The sequence below is a fragment of the Quercus robur genome, chromosome 3 (genome assembly GCF_932294415.1).
Source record: "Quercus robur chromosome 3, dhQueRobu3.1, whole genome shotgun sequence".
NCBI classification, from domain to species: domain Eukaryota; kingdom Viridiplantae; phylum Streptophyta; class Magnoliopsida; order Fagales; family Fagaceae; genus Quercus; species Quercus robur.
Window position 1 is genome coordinate 21032339 of NC_065536.1, and position 22388 is coordinate 21054726.

The window sequence follows — 22388 nt, forward strand, 5'->3', positions numbered from 1 at the left end:
TATTGCTATAAGGAAATAGGAAATCATGTGGGAATGAGACCCATCTAATAATGATTAAAAAAAAAAAAAATCCTATAGCAAAATGAAATTAGAAAGATATGTTCAAAACTATTGAGTGTAAATAAATCATACAGCGGTTTTAAAATATGAAAAATCGTTGAGGGCAATTGTGTAAATTTAGCTAGGTGTGAAAAGACAAATTAAAATTTAGATTTTATATTGGATTCTATATGAGAATTACATTAGCTTATAGTTGTTTATTTATTTTGTTATTAATATTGATTAATTTTTTTAGATTAGTTTTTTACTTTTAATCTTGCTCCCCCTAACCTAAATTCCTGGCTCCGCCATTGCTACAGACTCTGAAGACTCAGCTGGCATTTTAGTGTACAACAACGATCACGACAACATTTATCTTGAACCAGTATGAACTTCTTCTTATTCTTCTTAAATCATTGATTTGGTTTTTGCTTTCTATTTTTGTCTTTTGTTTTCAGCTTTGAATTGGTTTATACGAAATGTAGAATTAGTGAATCAATTTCAAATTCATATAGTGATCGAGTCAATTGGAGTGGAAAATTATATGCGATTTTTAGTTTCCTATTTTTTACTCTCATGCCTTATTTCGTAACTTATATATATATATATATATATATATATATATATATATTTGAAAGGAAAAAAGTACTATTGGATTAAAAAAAAAAAAAAAAAAGCAACCAAATGATCAAACGGAAAATAGGTTCGGTTGAAACTGTAGTTGAACCGACAATTCTTGTGTTTTTGAATCGGTTTCATGTCCTGTTCTCGATTGAACCTGTCAACCAACCAATCCAATCCCATTTTAAAACCATGTTCAACCATAAAGGAAAAAAAATAAAAAATAAAAAGAAAAAAAAAATATTGTCATTTAGTATAGGAAAAGGGGAAGTAATAGATGGGTAATTTCCACCTAACCCCTTCTACCCCCCAAATTTCTCTCCAATTTGGGGGATTGAAAATTGGTGGGTTTGGTAAAAAATAGCCGAGTCCTATTATTTTCTTCCTCACAAAATCATTCCAACCAAACACCCATCTCATTCAAAATATCTCTTATTTTCTCACCCCATTTTTTATTCTCCTTATTTTCACTTGGAGTTATTACATTTTCCAATCACAAAAATACCTAGAATGTGACAACAAAATTATTTAATCCACAAACTGATAAATCTCATCACACCTTTAGGTAATTTTGTGTATTTTTGGAATTTGAAATTGTAATAACTCTAAATTATGATAAACGAAAATTATAAACTTTTTAGAAAAAAGAAAGAAAAGAAGGTGTTTTGAGCATGCATGTGAGCATGTGGAGGCTTATATAATTAGAATTAGAATTTGTACAACATAAGTTACATTGAATGGTTCTACACTATGCATGTTAAATCTTCTCTTTTTAAGATGTAGCACAAAAAATTATTCACCTAAAGCCTAGTTTTTCATAATTTGACTGTAGCCATTTGTCAATTAAAAAAAAAACCATGATTAAGTTAGTGGTAATTGCATTCCTCAAAAGTTTCAACACTATCAAGAAAAACTTTGCACAAGTTTTACTCGCAGGAATGAAACTTACTTTTCTATAAATGCCAAATTTATTTTATATTTTTCCTAAACTAATACATTAAAAGTCTTAATTAGTTGTGGACTATCGGCAAACCAATCAGAGTTATTATGCATTTTTCATCGACTCATGAAAAGTAACCAATTTTTTTACACTGGCCTTCAACCACTGCAACCTCTCTTTTCTCCAGGTTTGGGATTGGCTGCGAACTATATTGAGATTTACAAATACCAGTTGACTTCATCTCATTCAATTGCTGGATTAATCCTGAATTTTTGTGTGGGTATAAATTACCAATAGAAACTACTGACAAAGCCCAAAGTCTCGTCAAGCTTAGGTTTGCTCAAACGATAGAAAAATTAACGAGTAAAAAGAGCTCAGAGAACAAAAAATTACCAATATGTGGAGAAAAAAGATTACACAGATTACAATTAGCCATAACTTACTAATACACACCACATCCGACAGCCATATCCACAGGCAAACTAAAGTAATACCAAAGATATACTAATATAGCACTTTAGTTCCAAGTCATGGATCCTTGAACACACTCTTCCCCTTCATTGGCGTCGCCTGAACTTCTGGATACCTGAAATCCAAAACTTTAGCAGCATCATTCTAGAAAACTGGCTACATGTATGTTTCAACCAAAAAAAGTGAACCAATTGAATGCTCTGTATGATAGACAAGCCAAAAAAAAAAAAAAAATTGACAATTCTTCTTATTGACTTACAAAGCTAGGGGTGTAAAGATTATATCCTGTGGGAGAGGGACCTTCTACTTTTCTCATAAAAAAATTGCGTGAGAGGATTACAGGAAAGATGAGAGGATATAGACCTTCTACTTTTCTCAGAAAAAAATTGCGTGAGAGGATCACTGGAAAGATAAGAGTTAAGATTTTATTTTATAATGCTCTTTCTATTCAATCCCTCTGAATTCTTAACTTGATTCAACCAATGTACTTCCTGGGCAAGTCCTTCAAAAAGATCTATACATTCTAAATTTTTCTATGCATGTAATATTAAAGGTAATAGAAAATGTTCACTGATGAGCCAAATTAACACCAGTCAAACATTTCGATCTAAAAATCGAAGCTAGTAGATAGGAGGGAAAAAAAAACTTTGATATCTCATAAATGATCTTAAGAGTTAGATTGCTTCAAGGATTTGCTTTTCCACCTACAAACCCAGAAAAAAAGAAAAGAAAAAAAAAAAAAAAAAAAACTAGTAATTTTTTATTACCCAGTATAATCGAGTTAGAAGAATGAAACTACATATTTGGAATTAAAATCATTCAATGATACATGAATCCAAGAGAGAGTTAAATACACTTGAACTGTCCTTGTTGCAAGTGGAGTCAAATGTTTGGGAAAAATTGGCCTGGAATGAGCTTCCAAGAAGCATGAAGAATTTATAGATTCTCTCTGCAATAATAATAAGTGATAATAAGGATAAGTAGTTTTCTTTTTTAAAAGAGCAGTAATTGTATGTGGCTAAGGCCTAGTATTTGAACTCAAACAGAACTTTTTTTTAATGGTATATGTATATATATATATATATATATATATATATATATATTGGGGTTTAGAATTCGAATGGTGTTGAAAACATGAAGGGTTTTAGTAGATAAGGGTACATCAATTGAAGGTTTTGAGGATTAGGTGTTGTCACTTTTCAGGCCATCAAAGAAAAAATCATGAATATAAGTGAGTATGCAAAGTGGAATAATGAGGTCATGGCAACGAGGATTTTTAGATGACTCTGAAATCGTCCATGGTGAATTAGGATGTGTGTAGAAGTTTCAAGATCCATTGGGTGCATGTTTAAATTACCAATGAAAGTTGATGTGGGTATAAGTAAATCAAGTGAAAAAGTTTGGTTTTATATTCTTGGGGTCCAAGTTAGCCTTTAATTGGTTTCAATTTACTAGTCACAATAAGAGGTCTAATATTATTAATACAAGAAAGAGTCATTTGTACATACTTGTGTTAACTGTAATCAAAGAAGGATGGAGTTGACTAATAAAATTATTAAGTGTTCTAAGCATTAAGGCATGTTGGCCTTTATGTGTTCTTTTCTCCAGTTTTCTTCTCACTTTTCTTCTTCTCTTTATTGTTCACAGATACCGTTGATACAGCCTTTAAACATCATACAATCCCATCTTTTCCTTTGTCATTCAAAATCCTAAAACCTCACATTCTATATTCCACCAAATTGCCATCAAATAACTCATTTAATTCCTAACACAATACCATAACCCTTCCTTCAACAATTCTAAACCATTGATGCACAAATTCTTCTAACCCTAAATCCACATGTAGAGAAATTTCTCTATTTGTCCAACATCAGTAACATTATATGCTAACAATACAGTAGGCAGAATTGTGATTTGTGCAACAAAAGGGTGATTGAAAGCATTGATGTGGTGGTGAGAAGATTTTCTGTATCCTGTTCAAAAAATGTTGTAGATGGTTTTGATTGGGTGTGCTTAAGAGTGTATGGTCCAAATGGTAACAATCTAAGAGTGGATTATGGGAGGAACTATTTTAGGTGTATGCAAAATGGGTGGGGATTGGTGCAGTGCTAGGGATTTTAATGTGGTATTGAAAGATTAGGGTGCAAGACGTACTCTTATGATATGTTACATTTCTTAATTTCATCTTTCAATGAAAATCCATTTGATCTTCATTTAGGAGGTTCTTTTATTTGGTCCAACAGCCAAGAAAGTTACATGTATTGCTCAAACATTGCTCTAGCTACACATATTGGTAATAGAATGGAAAGATGGCCAATTCTCGGAGAAGGCATAATCATATTGGTATGTTGGAGGTGGATGGGGTTACCTATGAGGACGAATCCGAGATGGCCGACCAAGCTGTATAGTTTTATAAAAAATTGTACAAGGAGACAGAGGAGTGGAGGCCTTGTGTGGAAGGGTTGGAGCTTGATCAGATAGAGGGGTTAGAGAGAGACTGGCTTGAACAAAGGTTTGAGCAGGAGGAAATTCTTCGAGTTGTTAAAGAGATGGAAGGAGATAAAGCTCCAGGTCTTGATGGTTTCTCTTTGGCTTTCTATCACCATTGTTGGGAAGTTGTGGAAAGAGATGTTTTAGCCGTGTTTGAAGAGTTTTATCAACACAACAAGTTTGAAAATCTCTTAATGCAACTTTCACAGCCTTAATCCCTAAGACGAATGGTGCTTCCAATATTTGAGACTTTAGACCTATTAGTTTGGTGGGGAGTGTTTACAAGATTTTGGCTAAGGTGTTGGCAAACCGCCTGAAAGAGGTTTTGGATCAGCTAATATCGAAGTCTCAGAACAGTTTTGTGGGTGGTAGACAAATACTTAATTCAGTTCTCATTACTAATGAGTGTATTGATAGTAGGGTAAAGAGTAAGATTCCGGGTGTTATTTGTAAATTAGATATTGAAAAAGCCTATAACCATGTGAACTGGGAGGCCCTTCTAGATTTGCTGAAGAGAATGGGATTTGGGGTGAGGTGGTGTAGGTGGATCTGGACTTGTATATTTACAGCCCAATTCTCTGTCTTGTTTAATGGGTCTCCAGCTGATTTTTTTGGGAGCTCGAGGGGTTTAAGACAAGGGGACCCACTATCCCCCTTGTTATTTCTGGTTATAATGGAGGTTTTCAATAAGATGATGAAAAGAGCTGAAGGGGCTGGTTTGTTTCGAGGCTTTAGGGTTAATGGCAAACGGGGTGGAGGGGTATGTGTCTCGCATCTTTTGTTTGCGGATGATACGATTCTGTCTTGCGATGCCGATGAGAAATAGATTCTACATGTTAGGATGCTTCTTCTTTGTTTCCAGGCAGTGACAAGTTTAAAGGTTAATGTGCTGAAGAGTGAGATGGTTCCCATTGGGGAGGTTCCTAATGTCCATGTCCTGGTAGAGTTTTTGGGATGCTGGATTGGATCTTTGCCTATAACCTATCTTGGTATGCCATTGGGGGCGTCCCACAAGTCCCCTACTGTTTGGAATCCTATCTTGGAGAAAATTGAGCGGAAGTTGGCCGGATGGAAGAAGATGTATTTGTCAAAAGGTGGAAGACTAACGTTGCTTAAAAGCACTTTATCTAGTCTCCCCACTTATTTCTTGTCTCTTTTTACCATCCCTACGCATGTGGCCATAAAATTGAGAGGTTGCAAAGGGATTTCTTGTGGGGGGACTCCAAGCTACACTTGGTGGGATGGGATAACGTATGTGCACCTTTGATAAATGGTGGGTTAGGAGTAAGGAAATTAACTACATTTAATAAAGCCTTGCTAGGGAAGTGGTTATGGAGACTCGGGATTGAGGAGACAAGGCTTTGGAGAAGGGTTGTCGCTCTCAAGTTTGGGGAATAATGGGGTGGGATGGACTTCCAAGCTAGGTAGAGGGGTACATGGGTGTGGCTTATGGAGAAGTATCCGCATGGGATGGGAGGATTTTAGCAAGAATATTCGCTTTGAGGTACGGGTGGGGAATAGAGTGAAGATTTGGGACAAATCTATGGTGTGGGGATTCTCCAATTCAATTGACTTTTCCAAATGTGTATGGGATAGTCTCCGATAAAGGGGCATCGGTGGCCTCTTCTCTTGAATGGTTGGGGATAGAGGAGCGGAGAAGCTGGAATGTTCATTTTACTCGGAGACCAAATGATTGGGAAATGATGATGTGGATGATTTTCTCCGTACCTTGGGCTCAAATCTACCTCCTACTGAGAACGGAGATCGTATGCGATGGAAGTTGAAAAAGAATGGAGACTTTGATATTCGATCGTTCTACAATAAGTTAAGAAGCTCCTCCTTGCCCATTATTTTTCCTTGGAAAGGTGTTTGGAAGGTTAAGGCTCCTTGGCGTGTTTCCTTCTTTGTGTGGACTGCTGTATGGGATAGGATCCTTACAGGTGATAATTTGATGGGTAGAAGGTTGGATTTTGTTGACTGGTGTATCATGTGCCGCAATAATGGAGAAACGGTGGATCATTTGTTACTACATTGTGGACTTTGGCATTTAGAGCCTTTGGGTTCTCTTGGGTCTTGCCAAGATTGGTTGCGGATACTCTTTTTGGTTGGTGGAATTGGCTCGGAAAGCATTTGTCTAGCATTTGGAATTTAGCTCCATTATGCTTGATGTGGTGTCTTTGGAGGGAGCGAAATAGGAGGATGTTTGAGGACATGGATAGTTCGGATGACCAGCTATTGGCCTCCTTCAGTGGCACTTTGTTTGACTGGGTAAGGGCGTGGGGACTCACCTCTAGTGATTCTCTCCCTATGTTCCCTAGCTCCCTCCTATGTACTTAGCATCTTTCCTTTTCTTTATCTTTACACTCTTTCTTTTCCCTTTGTATTTTTCTCTCTGCCTTATGTTTTTTTGCATAAGGTAGTGTTTTTGAATATAATCTTTATTACCTATCAAAAAAAAAAAAAAATAGAATGGAAAGCTTCAATGGAATATTATATGGGATTAGAAGATGGGGAATTCACATGCCACTTGAATGCGGTATCCCATCTGGGGTTTGAGGATGAAGAAGTTGATACTACTAATATATTTTTGTTGGGTGGTTATGAAGGTTTGATGAGGAGAGCCATCAGTTTTGAAGACACTTTATTGGGATGTAATATGGGTGTCATTGGGGGATTGGACTTTTGAGGTGGTTAGAAGACATTATGATTGTGGTCTTTGGAAAGGTATAAGAGCTGGTTGGAAGAAATTTGTTGATAATATCTATTTCAAATAGGGAAAAGGAGGAAGGTCAAATTCTAACATGATGAGTAGCATGGGGGCAGGTGCTAAAGGATTTGTATCCTAATTTATATTTGATAACTGACTATAAAGATGAGTAATCTTCCCCCTTGAATTTAAGAGGGGGGATGGATGGACCACGTCAATGGAACCTTAGATTTATTTGAGATTTCCATGATTGTAAGTTGGAGCATCTGGCTGAGATGGATGTTGAATGGTAATTATAAGCTCACAGTCCGTTCTTTATAAAAATGGGTGCATGTTGAGGTCATTTTCTGTGGACGAGTATTTTTGTGTGAACAGCTTCTTTGGGAAAAATCTTGACACTAGTTGATCTTATTAATTGCTGTTGCATGTAAGTGTATTCTAAGGTCTGTGGATCATTTACTGTTACATTGTCCTCTTGCTTATGATATTTGGGCCTTTGTATTTTCTGTGTTTGGGATTCATTAGATGATGCTAATGAGGCTGACAGATTATTCTGTGTTTGTATTTTCCTTGTATAGACTGAAATTGAAATGGAGAGAGATGAATTGAATGAGGAACTTGAAAAAGGAGACAGTCAGATAGAATACATAAAGGTTAATAATGAATTATTCTTGCTTATCTCTGTATTTCCTGTGTTTGGGGTTCATTAGGTGATTCTAACAAAGCTGACGGATTATTCTGTGTTTGTATTTTCCTTGTATAGATGGAATTGGAGATAGATGAACTGAATGAGGAACTTAAAGAAAGAGACAAGCAGATAGAAGATATAAGGGTTAATAATGAATTTTTTTTGCTTATTTAATTTAATTGGCTGGTTTTAGCAACAAGTTTGCTTGTTCATTGACTTGTGAATATTTATCTTTTGAACGTATTATTTTTGCAGGATTTTGTCAGAGATTTACATTTAGTTAAAAAAAACCAGGAAGTGGTGGAGTTGCAGGACCAGGTCAGTATTTGTGTGAGTTCAACATACTTCTGCTTTAGCTAGTATGTCAAATCTACAATTCTATATGCTAGTGTTAAATGTATGTTCATTTACTCTCTAAAATTAATTGTAGCAAAACTGTTGGGTTTTAATGCTTTGACATGGAAATTATGTTTTAACAAGTAACTAACCCATGCGATACACGGGAAAATTCAGAAAAATGTTCAAGAAATTCATTTTTTTTAATTCATCTTCCTCTAGATTGATGAAAGCTGTAAGATTAATTCCTATTATTCATGTACTTAAACAGCAAGTTTAAATGGTTAAATGTTGCAAGTTTGATGAATCCATAATCATAACCTTTAAAAATACTTCATTCCAGACTCACAAAAATAAATTTATGAATCTTTACTCCTCCTTTAGCAAGCACAATTATTTTCTAATTAAATTTCCTTTCAAATAGTGTTTCTCAATATTGGTACATTTTGTAGTTGGAAAAGAGAGATGCAAGTCTAATGTTTAGTTCATATTGCAAAGTTACATGCTACTCATAATTTGTTCCTAAATATTTTTTTTGATAGGTAATAAAGGTTTATATTCAAGAACACTAACTTATGCAGAAAAACATAAGGCAGAGAGAAAAATACAAAGGGAAAAGAAAGAGTCTAAAGATAAAGAAAGGAAAAGATACTAAGTACACAGGAGGGAGCAAAGGAACATAGGGAGAGAATCACTAGAGGTGAGTCCCCAAGCCCTAAACCAGTCAAACAAAGTGCCACTGAAGGAGGCCAATAGCTAGTCAACCGAACTATCCATGTCCTCAAACATCCTCCTATTTCGCTCCCTCCAAAGACACCACATCAAGCATAATGGGGCTAAATTCCAAATGCTAAACAAATGCTTTCCAAGCCAATTCCACCAACCAAATAGAGTATCCGCAACCGATCTTGGCAAGACCCAAGAGAACCCAAAGGATCTAGACACCAAAGTCCACAACCAATAAGCCTTTCTACAATGTAGTAACAAATGATCCACTGTCTCCCCATTACTGCGGCACATGATACACCAGTCAACAAAATCTAACCCTCTACCCCATAAATTATCACCTGTAAGGATCCTAACCCATACAGCAGTCCACACAAAAAAGGAAACACTCCGAGGAGCCTTAACCTTCCAAACACCTTTCCAAGGAAAAATAATGGGCAAGGGGCTTCTTAACTTATTGTAGAACGATCAAATATCAAAGTCCCCATTCTTTGTCTACTTCCATCACATACGATCTCCGTTCTCAATGGGAGGTAGATTTGAGCCCAAGGTACGGAGAAAATCATCCACACCACCCATTTCTCAATCATTTGGCCTCCAAGTAAAATGAACATCCCAGCTTCTCCGCTCCTCTATCCCCAACCGTTCAAGAGAAGCGACCACCGATGCCCCTTTATTGGATGCAATCCCATACACATTCAGAAAAGTCAATTGAAGTGGAGAATCCCCGCACCATTGATTTATCCAAAGCTTCACTCTATCCCCCACCCCTACCTCAAAGCGAATATTCTTGCTAAAATCCTCCTATCCCATGCGGATACTTCTCCACAAGCCACACCCATGAACCCCTCTACCTAGCTTGGAAGTCCATCCCCCTCATTCTTCCCCAAACTTGAGAGCTACAACCCTTCTCCAAAGCCTTGTCTACTCAATCCCAAACCTCCATAACCACTTCCCTAGTAAGGCTTTATTAAAAGTAGTTAATTTCCTCACTCCTAACTCACCATTTTTCAAAGGTGCACATACCTTATCCCACCCCACCAAGTGTAACTTGGAGTCCCCCCACAAAAAATCCCCTTGCAACCTCTCAATTTTATTGGCCACATGCGTAGGGATGGTAAAAAGAGACAAATAATAAGTGGGGAGACTAGATAAAGTGCTTTTAAGCAACGTTAGTCTTCCACCTTTTGACAAATACAACTTCTTCCAACCAGCCAACTTGAGCTCAATTTTCTCCAAGATAGGATTCCAAACATTAGGGGACTTGCGGGACGCCCCCAATGGCATACCAAGATAGGTTATGGGCAAAGACCCAATCCAACATCCCAAAAACTCTGCCAAGACATGGACATTATCAACCTCCCCAATGGGAACCATCTCACTCTTCAGCACATTAACCTTTAAACCAGTCACTGCCTAGAAACAAAGAAGAAGCATCCTAAGATGTAGAATCTGCCCTTCATCAGCATTACAAAATAGAATCGTATCATCTGCGAACAAAAGATGCGAGACACATACCCCTCCACCCCATATACCATCAACCCTAAAGCCTCAAAACAAACCAGCCCCTTCAGCTCCTTTCATCATCTTACTGAAGACCTCCATCATAACTAGAAACAACAAGGGGGGTAGCGGGTCCCCTTGTCTCAACCCCCTCGAGCTCCCAAAAAAATCAATTGGAGACCCATTAAACAAGACAGAGAATTGGGCTGTAGATATACAAGTGCGGATCCACCTACACCACCTCACCCCAAATCCCATTCTCTTCATCAAATCAAGAAGGGCCTCCCAATTCACATGGTCATAGGCTTTCTCAATATCTAATTTACAAATAACCCCCCAAATCTTACTCTTCACCCTATTATCAACACACTCATTAACAATGAGAACTGAATCAAGTATCTGTCTACCACCCACAAAATTGTTCTGAGACTCCGATATCAGCTGATCCAAAACCTCTTTCAAGCGGTTTGCCAACACCTTAGCCAAAATCTTGTAAACACTCCCCACCAAACTAATAGGTCTAAAATCTCGAATATTGGAAGCACCATTCTTCTTAGGGATTAAGGCTATCACAGTTGCATAGATTTTTCAAACTTACTATGTTGATAAAACTCTTCAAACACGACTAAGACATCTCTTTCCTCAACTTCCCAACAATGGTGATAGAAAGCCAAAGAGAAGCCATCAGGACCTGGTACTTTATCTCCTTCCGTCTCCTTGACAACTCAAAGAACCTCCTCCTGTTCAAACCTCCGTTCAAGCCAATCCCTCTCCAATCCCTCTATCTGATCAAACTCCAAACCTTCCACACAAGGCCTCCACTCCTCTGTCTCCTTGTACAATTTTTTATAAAACTGTACAGCTTGGTCAGCCATCTCGGATTCGTCCTCATAGATAACCCCATCCACCTCCAACATACTAATATGATTATGCCTTCTCCGAGAACTGGCCATCTTGTGGAAAAATTTGGTATTGTTGTCTCCTTCCTTAATGCAAAGCATCCTCAATTTCTATCTCCACGAGGCTTCTTCCAATGAGAGAAGGTTCTGTATTTGAGATCTCAACTCAGCCCTCTCACCTAACTCCACTTCAAAAAGGCCGAGCTCCCCTTCCTTAACATCCAATAATTTCAAAGCCTCCAGCAAATCTTTTTTCTGACGCTCTACATTTCCAAACTCACTCCGGTTCCACTAAATAATATCTTCCTTCAATGCCTTCAGCTTCTTAGCAAGTATGAAACTGGGGGTACCTGAGAAAGAATATCGATTCCACCAAGAATGAACCCTATCTTTGAACCCATCCGACTTTAGCCACATGTTATCGAACCTAAAAGGACTTTTCCCCCTTAATATCCCTCCTACCTCCACTAATATGAGGACGTGGTCAAAAATAAGATGAGGTAAAACCCGTTGGGTCATATCCAGATAGTAATCCTCCCAATCATGACAAACCAGAACCCTATCTATCCTAGACATCGAAGGCTGATCCGAGCCACTCGACCATGTATAACTCCCTGCTTCCAATGGCCAATCTATCAAGCTAAGCTCCTCAATGAACTCATAAAAATTCTTCATAGCTGGGGTCAGTCGTGATCCCCCCAACCGTTCACTAGGGAATCGAACAATGTTGAAATACTATGCAACACCGTCGAACTTCCCAAAGTTGCTGAATTCCAATCAGCTCATCCCACAACTGCCCCCTCAAGTTATTATCATTCAGACCATAAGCCCCAAAACAAGCCCAAATAAAACCATCCCCCAAACCCTGCCACCAAATTGATACGGAAAATTGACCCACCATTACCTCCAGCTTTTCTAAAACCCTCCTATCCCACATCATCAAAACCCCACCAGCTGTCTGATCCGCATCCAAGGCTACCCAGTTTACATAAGGACAACTCCATAAGCTGCAAATCAACTGTCTATCCATGCCTACAAGCTTAGTTTCTTGTGAAGGAAAACTTCATCACAATTCCATGCCCGTAATAAATTTCTAACTACCAAACGTTTCCGCGCATCATTCAAACCTCGAACATTCCATCACACCATTCTTAACTTCATTGAAATTGTAAACTCCCTACTACAACCTCAATCAAGCAGCCAAAGAAAGGAAAACTATCTCCCATCATAATTAACCGAGGAAATCAAATTCCTCAACTCCCTCTTCGTTTTATCCTTGGAGACAGCTTTTTGGTAGGCAACATCTTTCCTATGCACCAGCTTGGCTGCCTCAATCCCTGTCTCAAGTCTTTGTAATACCATAATACACCTCTTCTCATGTGGACCCAAAGAAAGCCCCATTATCTTACTGAAACCGGGGAGTTTATATTTCACCCAATTAGACACCGTCGATGTGTTATCCAACCTCCTCACCTTAGTATTACAATTCAAATCAGCCGTCACCCCCCCCCCCCCTCCCCCAGGGGATTAATAGACATCAAGGGGGAAGAGCTCTCCACATCACCCAGGGCCTCAACTACATAAGCTGTTTTGACATCAGTCAATTCCGACACCAACTGGTTAGCCTGAATGGAGGTGTCTATCCCCTGAATATCACTTGCACCCTCAACCCGATCACCTTCATCTCCACCCAAAACACCCCATTCCTCAAACCCAACTCTCGGTGGACTCAGAACGTAATTGGAAAGCTCAAGACCTATTAATGCCCTGTCACCCTTTGTTTCTGCCTTACCCAGTGTGGACGGAGGCTCATCGGCGCAAAGCCCACCAGAAATAAGACTATCAACCTCCGTCGAAGTCTCCGCAAGGCAACCCAGAAGCTCGGTTGGAGGAATAGCCACCAAATCTGTCCTCGTGGTGTGGAAAAGAGATGTATCGGCCCTATCCCGTGTCGCCAATGAAGCCTCGGCATGAAACCCATTGAAAAAAGGACCACCTACCATCATCGATGCCTTCGCCGGACAATGATCCATCTTGGTTTGGGTCACCGAGCTCGCCACCGTCGTCAGAGCTTGGTGTCGCACCGTGCCGGCCTTCACCAGTGGCATCAGTGACTCCATAACGAGATTGACATCAGCACTTGTGATGTCCTAAGCCTTCGAAGCTTCGTGAGGAGCTTTGAACATCACCGGTGCGTGGGCTTCCTGCCTGAAAAGTCTCGAGCCCCCCATAGTTGGCCTTTCACCCACTTCTAGCCTCATTGGGCCAATGGGCTCTAGACCAAAGAACACTGGAAGGCCCACTTGAGTACCTGAGCCCACCAAAGGAGATTTGTGAACTCATGAACTAGGCACGTGCTCCTGATCCCTTTTTACCCATAAGGAAGTCCTCAGTCCACCTTTATTCCATGCCACCCTCCTTTTTCCTTCCCCATTCACTTCAACAGTCAAGCTTTTTCCTGCCTAGTCAGAACTCCCCAGTTCACATTTATTTCCATAACCATGTTCAAGCCAATTTTATTTGAAATTCAACAAAGATCCCCTATTATATCCTACCAGATTTGTCTTTCCAACGTAAAACTCCTCTACACTACGCCGAGAACCCACAACTCTACCCTCTAGAGTCGCCGGACCTAGTAAGCTCATCGACGCTTCGTTCAACATTTTTTGTTTACTTACTAGGTTATGCTTCTTTGACTGGTTTCTACCCCTGACCTACATCTCATGCCCACGCACCGTATCGGCAAAGGATTTAAAAGGTTGAACCCCTGAGTTAACCTTATGAGGCTGAGCCACAAACTTCGACTGCCCAGTCCCACCATTCACATAGTTTGCAGGTTCCAACATCTTCCTTAGCTCTAACCCAAAAACCCTCCATCCATTCTTTGCTCTGCTTACTGGAATAATAATGGACCTCCTAGACCGGCCAACTTTAAGTTCAATCAACAGTAGGAACAAGCCAAAAGAATTGGAGCTCCATTGGAGGGTGTAGGCTAAATCACCTTCCCTGAATGAATAAAAATACTTCAGACTGCTCCCAACAACTATTTGCTCTAAACTCTTCATCAGCCATTGTGCCACTTTCTTACCCATGAAGACCGACTTCATGAAGTACCTACTCCGCTCAAAAATCCTTAGAGAAAAATACCATCCCCCTTCCTCTACCACTAGTTGAAAAAGTTTGGATTCAATAAAAAAACTACGAACACCACCCATAATGCAGCACTTGAAATATGCATATGAAGAAGTATAATAACTGCAAAGACCATATAGGATTTTCTTTTTGAACATTTTTGTTTCTAAATATTTGAAAATTGATCTATTTAACGAGGCATGTTATATAAGCTAACACATTAAAAAAAATGTCAAATGTTTCTTGAAAAATCAATTGGTTGAAAACACAATCGGTGCTATCTAACAAAATTCCACTTTGAATTCATTAAATTTTATTAAAATGCAAAACCCCATTTAAGACTAATAGGTATTTGCTAAACTATCTAGCCATGCAACTATATAAGTTGATAGTGTATTTATTGTGTGCAGGAACATGGATATGCATACACAAAAACACACAAAATTAAAATACAAACCTGTGTTCCTACTTCTCTATAAAATCTAAAAGGGAATAAAAACCAACATCAAAGTTGAATAAAAATTGTATTTGAAAACATAATGTAAAAGACATTTCTTATTAACTTATATCCCAAAATTTAAAGGAACATCTCAAGTAGTTTAGTAACTAAACATAGCTTTTAGTAACTATAGCATTCAGCAAGAACTTTCAATATCTAGCCTAATTTACATACATGATAGCTTAGCAACTAAGAAAAGACTTCCACTAAAACTTCTATGGCACCATCAAACCCCAAACTTGTCAACATGCACTAATCCAAAACGGTTCCTCTTTCCTTTATATTCAATTTTTCCACCATTTTCTATAATAAGTTACATATAATCATCATAGAACTCCTAATCATAACTTGAGATAAGTTTTCAAGAACTCCAAATTATGGTTTTCTTCCACTCTATCTATGTGTGGGAGTGCACCATTAGGTACACAATTCAATGTAAACATTCGTCTATAGTCTAGAAAAAAAAAGGTAAATAATCATCAGTTGAATTATTTCCATTTAAAACAGATTTTGGATGCATGTTTGATTCAATAACTCAGTAAAAAAAATAATTAATAGGAGTTTCTTTAAATAAATTATGTTGAACTTATGACTATAAATAGAATTTATATAATATTTCAAAGAAATTATTACGCATTTACAGCTTAATATAAAGGAAAAACAAAAACCTTGAGATAAAAGACAGGTAGCTCATTATCTTCGTCTAAGTCCCCCCACATCATCATTCACATCCAGCAAATCAATACGAACTACAAAACACAAACATAGAAAACTCATCAAATTTTCCCCACAAGTAAAACAATAGTACAAAGAATCCTTAACATTGAAACAGTAAGCAACAGAAATTAATAAATCAGAGAGAGCTTTAAAAAAGAGCATCAGGAACTCTCATTTCCATCTTCATGTTTGTGTATTGAATTGATGTTATTTGCATTGAAAACTATACATAAAATAAAAACCCAAACAATTTTATCTAGAATAAGAAAATTGTGTTATTTCAATTTCAACAAACAAATCAAACAACAAAGCTATATTAGGGGAAGGAAAAGAATTGAAACAAAAACATGCCAACAAACTACCTGGATGTTCATGGCCTTCATGCTAGACTTAAGTTGTTCATGGCATTCTTGTTAGACTCAAGTTGGCTTCCTAAGCAGTAAAAGTTTATAAAATTTTCACACTTACATTCCTCAAAATTCACCAAATTTGAAACAATATTCTAACTGCAAAATTTATGAACTAAAACCCCAATAACATGCTCAAAATTTAAAAATTAACAAAATCAAAATTCTTTCATTTAAAAAAAAAAAAAAAACTTTTTGGGTAAACTCTATAAAATAAGCAAATTTAAGAGGAAGAGAGAGAGATTTATTGTGCACAAAATCCCAAAGAAACTCGCCTTGCAGAACATACAACTAAAAATTATAAAAATTGAAACCCAAAAAAAAATATATAAGTAAAAATCTCATTTAACCAAGCATAACATAATATTTAACTTTTCCAACTAACATACTACATATATAGTAGTACATTCTTTTGGAGCAAACAAAAAATAAAATAAAATAAAAATAAGAAAGAACGAAGGAGAAAAAAAACTTAAAATGCAGTAATTAAATTAAGCTTACTACCAAAAAAAAAAACAATTAATAAAGAATTATATGTAACCCCAAAAAACTTAAAATGCAGTAATTAAATTAAGCTTACTACCAAAAAAAAAACAATTAATAAAGAATTATATGTAACCCCTGCTTAATGTTGTACAACTACAAACATGAAAAATAAAAAAAATGCAAGCATCTGCAATGAAAGAAGAAGTTATTAAGGTGTTCATCTCTTGTTTGAATAACTCTTGGCCTTTTTCGTTAGTTTATCTACTCTATTATCAATTTATCACAGCTGAATGTGGCAATACCTAATTACATGACAATTAAATCAATTAGACATTTAAATACATCCAATCAATGCACAATCATCTATATAAAACAAGAAATTAGTATTATTGATTAAGGTATGGATAAAGGCTTCGGTACAATCCATAATGACCCTCCCACACAACTCAGCAAGTAGCAAAACTACCAAATTGATACAGAAGATATACGTATATATAACAAAGTCACGTGTATTATGGCTATAATCTAAGGTTCAGATCATAAACTATCCACTATAGCGTGACGAGAATAATGTAAACCACATAAGGAGATTGACCTACAGGCTGCAGCTATTCAAAAACAACGAATCTTGATATGTTCCTTCTTCGCAATGCCAGCCTGCACAAGGAAGGTGGGAACATACTTCCTCTGATCTCCCTAAAGATCTAGTATAACCTCAACTTCATATAGGCCTAATTAAAATAATCACAAATTGGGGTAATTTTCCTTACCCTAATTTCTGAGCTTTTCTTTACAGCCAACGGCAACAACTAAAAATACAAAAAACTATAGACCATAAACACAATACCCAAACAGGAAAACACAGAAGAATTAGCCCTAAAAATTTTAAATATACATAGAAAATAAAATTTAAGTATATCTCAACTTGATATATAGACCTTGCAGCGGATGTAGATATCGACGGCTCGTACAGAGGAGAGGAGGCAGCTAACAACTCCTTGCCATTAAAGTTGACGGTGGCCTTGAACCTGGGCCTGTGGTTGGACCAATTTGCCTCTCGCAAAAGGAAACGGAGTGTTGATTGAATTACTGAAATACAAAAGAGAGAGCAATGCGTCCAATAATTGAAATTAGCAAAACCCACTACAGGGCTCCAAACCCATCAATCTAAGCAAATCATTCAGAAGAAACACTCCCAAATGAAACATGAACAAAGGTGAAATACCTGAAGTGAATCATCCACATTCTGTCAGAATTTCTAAGCTCTTCTTCAAATATGATGTTTTCTTATTCAATTAAATGAGGAGTTTTGAAACCATGAAAGATAGGAAGAGCAAAAGGAATGATTCACTTAAATAAGGAGAGGAAGAGATGAAGGAGGGAAGAGAGGTTGGAGTTAGAAAGCCGAAGGTCTGAAGTATCTATTGAATTTGTCTTTGGAAGAGAGAGAGGTTGGCGTTAGTCATACTAAAGGTCTGAAGAAGAAGAAGAAGAAGAAGAAAGGGTTGGCATTTAAAAGAACTAATCGCTAACCCGTGCGATGTACGGGATTGCTAAATAGAAATTAAATATATTTATTTTGTTCAAGGTATTGACTTGAAAATATATGAAAATAAAAACAATTTGTTCAAAATAAAAGTTCACATAAAAATAAAAATAAACACAAAACTTGTAGAAACCTAAAACAACATAATTTCAAAAGATCACAAAAGTAATACATGTAAAATTTCATAAACTTAGAAGAGTAGGTGTTATCAATGCTAGTTGAATGTTACTTTTATGAACACCACCACAAGTTGAATATTTCTTTTATGAACACTTCTTAGCAAATCTATCATTGTACATGGACATTTGTCCATTTGCATATTCCATATTTCTATGGTTTATGAACTGGTTCTACAATTGTGTATGAGAAACTCATGAAATGTTTGTCTTCTTGTCCTCAATTCCTCCATGAAAGCAGGATCATAATTTTTTTTTTTGAATCATCTACTTTTTGTCCATGCTTAATCAAACCTTTCATACCTCTAGGAAATATCAGCAACCCCTTGTTAAAAAACATTTATATACAATACATTTTTAACTGATAATTAGTAATAAGAATCAAACACAACTTACCTTGATTAGATCAACAATAGAGCATCACATTTCTTACCTATCTTCCTCCTTACGACTCTCCATGTATTATGGCTTCTAGAACTCATAAGAAATTTCATCAAACACCTTGTGTACATGTAAAACAAACAACACGAAAGTGAACATTATTAAAAATGTCCATACTCAACTTTAAAATAGTAGCATAATAGTTATAAATCAAAAACAACAAATTTTTAATATATGTTTTCTTAAAGAATACAATCATATGAAACTTGAAAGCAAGTTCAAAGAATAGGTGTAGCAAATGCATATCATCTGCAATTTGTAATATATAGTTAGCCTAATCACATCTTGCTGTTGGGAAATTAGGTTTTGAGCAACCAAAAAAAAAAAGTGTAAAAATCATTGAAAAGCAAATAATTGATGTTGGCTTAAAGCCATGATATGATCGTTAGTATGAACATAATATTTGCTCATATTTTGATTGAGTTTGCTAAAGGATTGCAAGCATTTGTAGATCTGCATGCACCATAAGTTTCTATAAGAGCATGGGGGGATTTCATAGCTTTTTCATTGAATCCAAGTTTTTTCAATTAGTTGTAGAGGAAGGGGGGACGTTTTTTCTTGCTACGGATCTTTGAGAGGAGCAAATACTTTATGAGATTAGTCTTCATGGGCAAGAATGCAGCACAATGGCTGATGAAGAATATCAAACACACTATTGTTGGGGTTAACTCCAAACAGTTTTTTACATTCAGGGACAGTGACATTGCTTATACCCTCCAACGGAGCACCAATTCTTTTGGTCAGTTCTTACTATTGATTGAACTCAAAGCTGGCAGGTCTAGGAGGTCGATTATTATCCCTGTAGGCATAGAGAAAAATGGTTGGAGGGCTTTTGGCCTTGAACTTAGAAAGATGTTGTATCCATCCCAATATGTGGTGGGTGGAACTGGTCCTCCAAAATTTTTTCCTCAGGTGCATAGGCATTATTTGGAGGCTCAAAACTCTAGAACTTTTGCTAAAGCTGTGCAAGGCTTTCATGGAAAAGTTAAGGATAGAAAGCAGCTAAAGCAGTTAGGTACCACTGTCAAGGGGAAGATGACACAGTTAAGAAAGGAGAAGTTGGTGGTGAATCCGAAACTTACAGGTGCCAAGGTGGGGGTTTTTCCGGTGGGCAAGCCTAATAAGATGGTGGTGGGAGGAGGGGATAGGAGGGAGCAGTGCATAAATGAGGAGACAGAGGTAGGTGAGCAAAATCAGGCAGAAAGCAGGCTACGTTTCTCAAGTCTCAATTTGATATAAATAGTTACTAAGTATTTACTATCTAACCACTCCAAATTATCTCACAAACACACATACAATTAAGTATACAGAAAATTTCAAATACCAAGAGCAATAAAAACAAAGATAAAGTAAGAAAAACACAAAAAGGAAACTCACAATATGGTTCATGTGTCCCTAACGTATTTGTTGCAGTGTTCATAACCATAAGGGCAGAGTTGCAGAGACTGAAGAGAGTTGGGTTAAACAATGGAAAGAGATTGAGGTTGTGACTTGGGAGATTGAGAAAAGATGGAGAGAGCAAACTGTGTTTAAAGAGTCGAATAGTTTGAAACATAAAATAAACTGTTTTATGTTTTGATTTTGGGTAGAAATAGTTTATTTTTTCCCTATATCAATATTCATAAACGAAAAAAAAAAAAGTTTGAAGTTTATATGACATCCCAAAGCATTAATAAGTTAACACATGAAACAAAACAAAGAATCAAACAAAACACACCAAAAAATTTATTTGAATTTTCTCAAAAACGACCCTAAAAACCCAATCTTTACTGGCAATCTCTTCAATCAACAATAATTCCCACAATCAAAATTCAAATAAGAAATACACACCCACTTAGACAGCCATTGGTTTCTGCTTAGAGAATTTTGTAGGGGGATTTTCGGAACTATGAGAAATCAATCAGAAGGGCAAAAACATAGTACCTGAACCTGAAATCAATCACAAACCATTCTTTAAAACGCCAAGAGACGAAGCACACGTAGAATCTGATCTTCTATAGGGTTTCCCCAGGTTCAACGAAGCCAACATCGTTTAAATCCGTAGTTGATAGCAAACCCTGATCTTAGACAATTTAAAAACAAATTAGAATCTTTACTTTGAAGAAAATTGGAACCCTAACTTCAAAATTGTTACTTATCTGACCTTAAATTGCAGAGGCATTGAAAGTTGAGAGAGACGGGGGTTGTGTAAGGACTTGAATAGGATTGAAGTGATCGGTGTTTGAGTGAGATTTTGAATATGTGTGGAGAAACCCGCAGAGAGGCTGTGGGTTGTGTTTTAGGTGCGGTTTGGATCCGGATCATTTTGCCATCGTTTGCGTCTACGTTTGTTTTTCTTTTTCTTTTTCCTTTTTTTTCAGCCGTTGTTTTTGACTTTTCAACCCGTAACTGTTCACAGCAAAATAAGCGTATGATATTGTTGATGAGACCCACGATCCTCATTTTTTAATAACTTTTTCATTAAAAATTATTATTCATACTTTTAAAAATTATTTTATTATAGTGTTTTTAATTTTCAATTTTAGTAAAAATAAGTTGTATTCAAATCGACCCTTAGATGAAAAAAATAAAAAAAAGTACATAGTGTTTCGTGAGTTCTTGGGAAGATGTAATGAACCAATCAAAATTTATAGTGACCCCTAAACCAAAACGCTGTCTAACAGCAATATCTCTTTCCGTGGCAGTCATTTATTATTATTATTATTTTGTTCTAATATATGACTTATGCCAAAGGTCAGGAGTTAATGAAACTAAATATACAAACCACTGAAAAAGATACAATTGTTAGTGTTTTAAAATGTACATGTTAGTAATTTATATACCCATGTGGTCAAACGTTTCAGCTATTAGTCATTATATAGACATATAGATAAAGGGTTTAATGGTGCAAAGCAACGTAATATCCATTTTTGGGCTTTATGGTCATCATAATTAAAGTTATAAAGATTAAGCTTTATAGTGGAGATATGGCTGCAAATCATTTTCTTTTTAATAGTATTTTAAAACTAGGGAAAATTTTAGTAAAAATATTTTAAAATTATAGGGGAAATTCAAGAAAAAAAAATTGAAAATGACATGACGGTTAATGTGGTTTAACAGAAGCGTAGCAATATTAAATGTTATGTTTCAACTTTTAGTAATTTATAAATAGATATAGATATAGATAGGAGAAATTCAGGGAAAAAAAAATAGAAATGACATGGCGACTAATGTAGTTTAACAGAAGTGTAGCAACATTAAATGATATGCTTTAACTTTTAGTAACATATAGAATATAGATAAGTGTGCTCATTTAGCATTGGTCTGTTTTCCTCTATTAACTTAAGACCACCTACTCTTAATACTATGATAAATTACTAGTTATTTCAAAAGTTTAAACTAGTAAGAAATGTTATGTATTTAATCACTTAACCATTAATCTAATACCCTTCATGTGTGGGCTCAAACTCCCTCATAATAAGTGACCCTAACATGCGGGATTTTTTAATTTTTAAATAGGAGGTAAAAAATAGAGACATGACTTGAACTCAGGACCACCTTCTTTGGTACCATGATAAATTATCA

General features: G+C 36.4%; 1 long non-coding RNA gene across 6 annotated transcripts; it reads right to left on the reverse strand.

Annotated features, from left to right (window-relative positions):
- Window positions 1-1831: 1831 nt before the first annotated feature.
- On the reverse strand, window positions 1832-21155 carry LOC126717472 (uncharacterized). 6 transcript variants are annotated; one of them, XR_007652614.1, is made up of 8 exons: window positions 20968-21155; window positions 20748-20881; window positions 17587-18884; window positions 17432-17470; window positions 17261-17318; window positions 15720-15800; window positions 2926-3020; window positions 1832-2186 (listed from the first exon to the last, which is right to left on the reverse strand). It is a non-coding gene; the product is annotated as an uncharacterized LOC126717472 (long non-coding RNA). The 6 variants fall into 6 exon arrangements; XR_007652610.1 differs by lacking the exon at window positions 2926-3020; XR_007652613.1 differs by lacking the exons at window positions 2926-3020; window positions 17261-17318; window positions 17432-17470 and having other exon boundaries at window positions 17600-17750; window positions 17887-18884.
- Between the last annotated feature and the right edge of the window lie 1233 nt (window positions 21156-22388).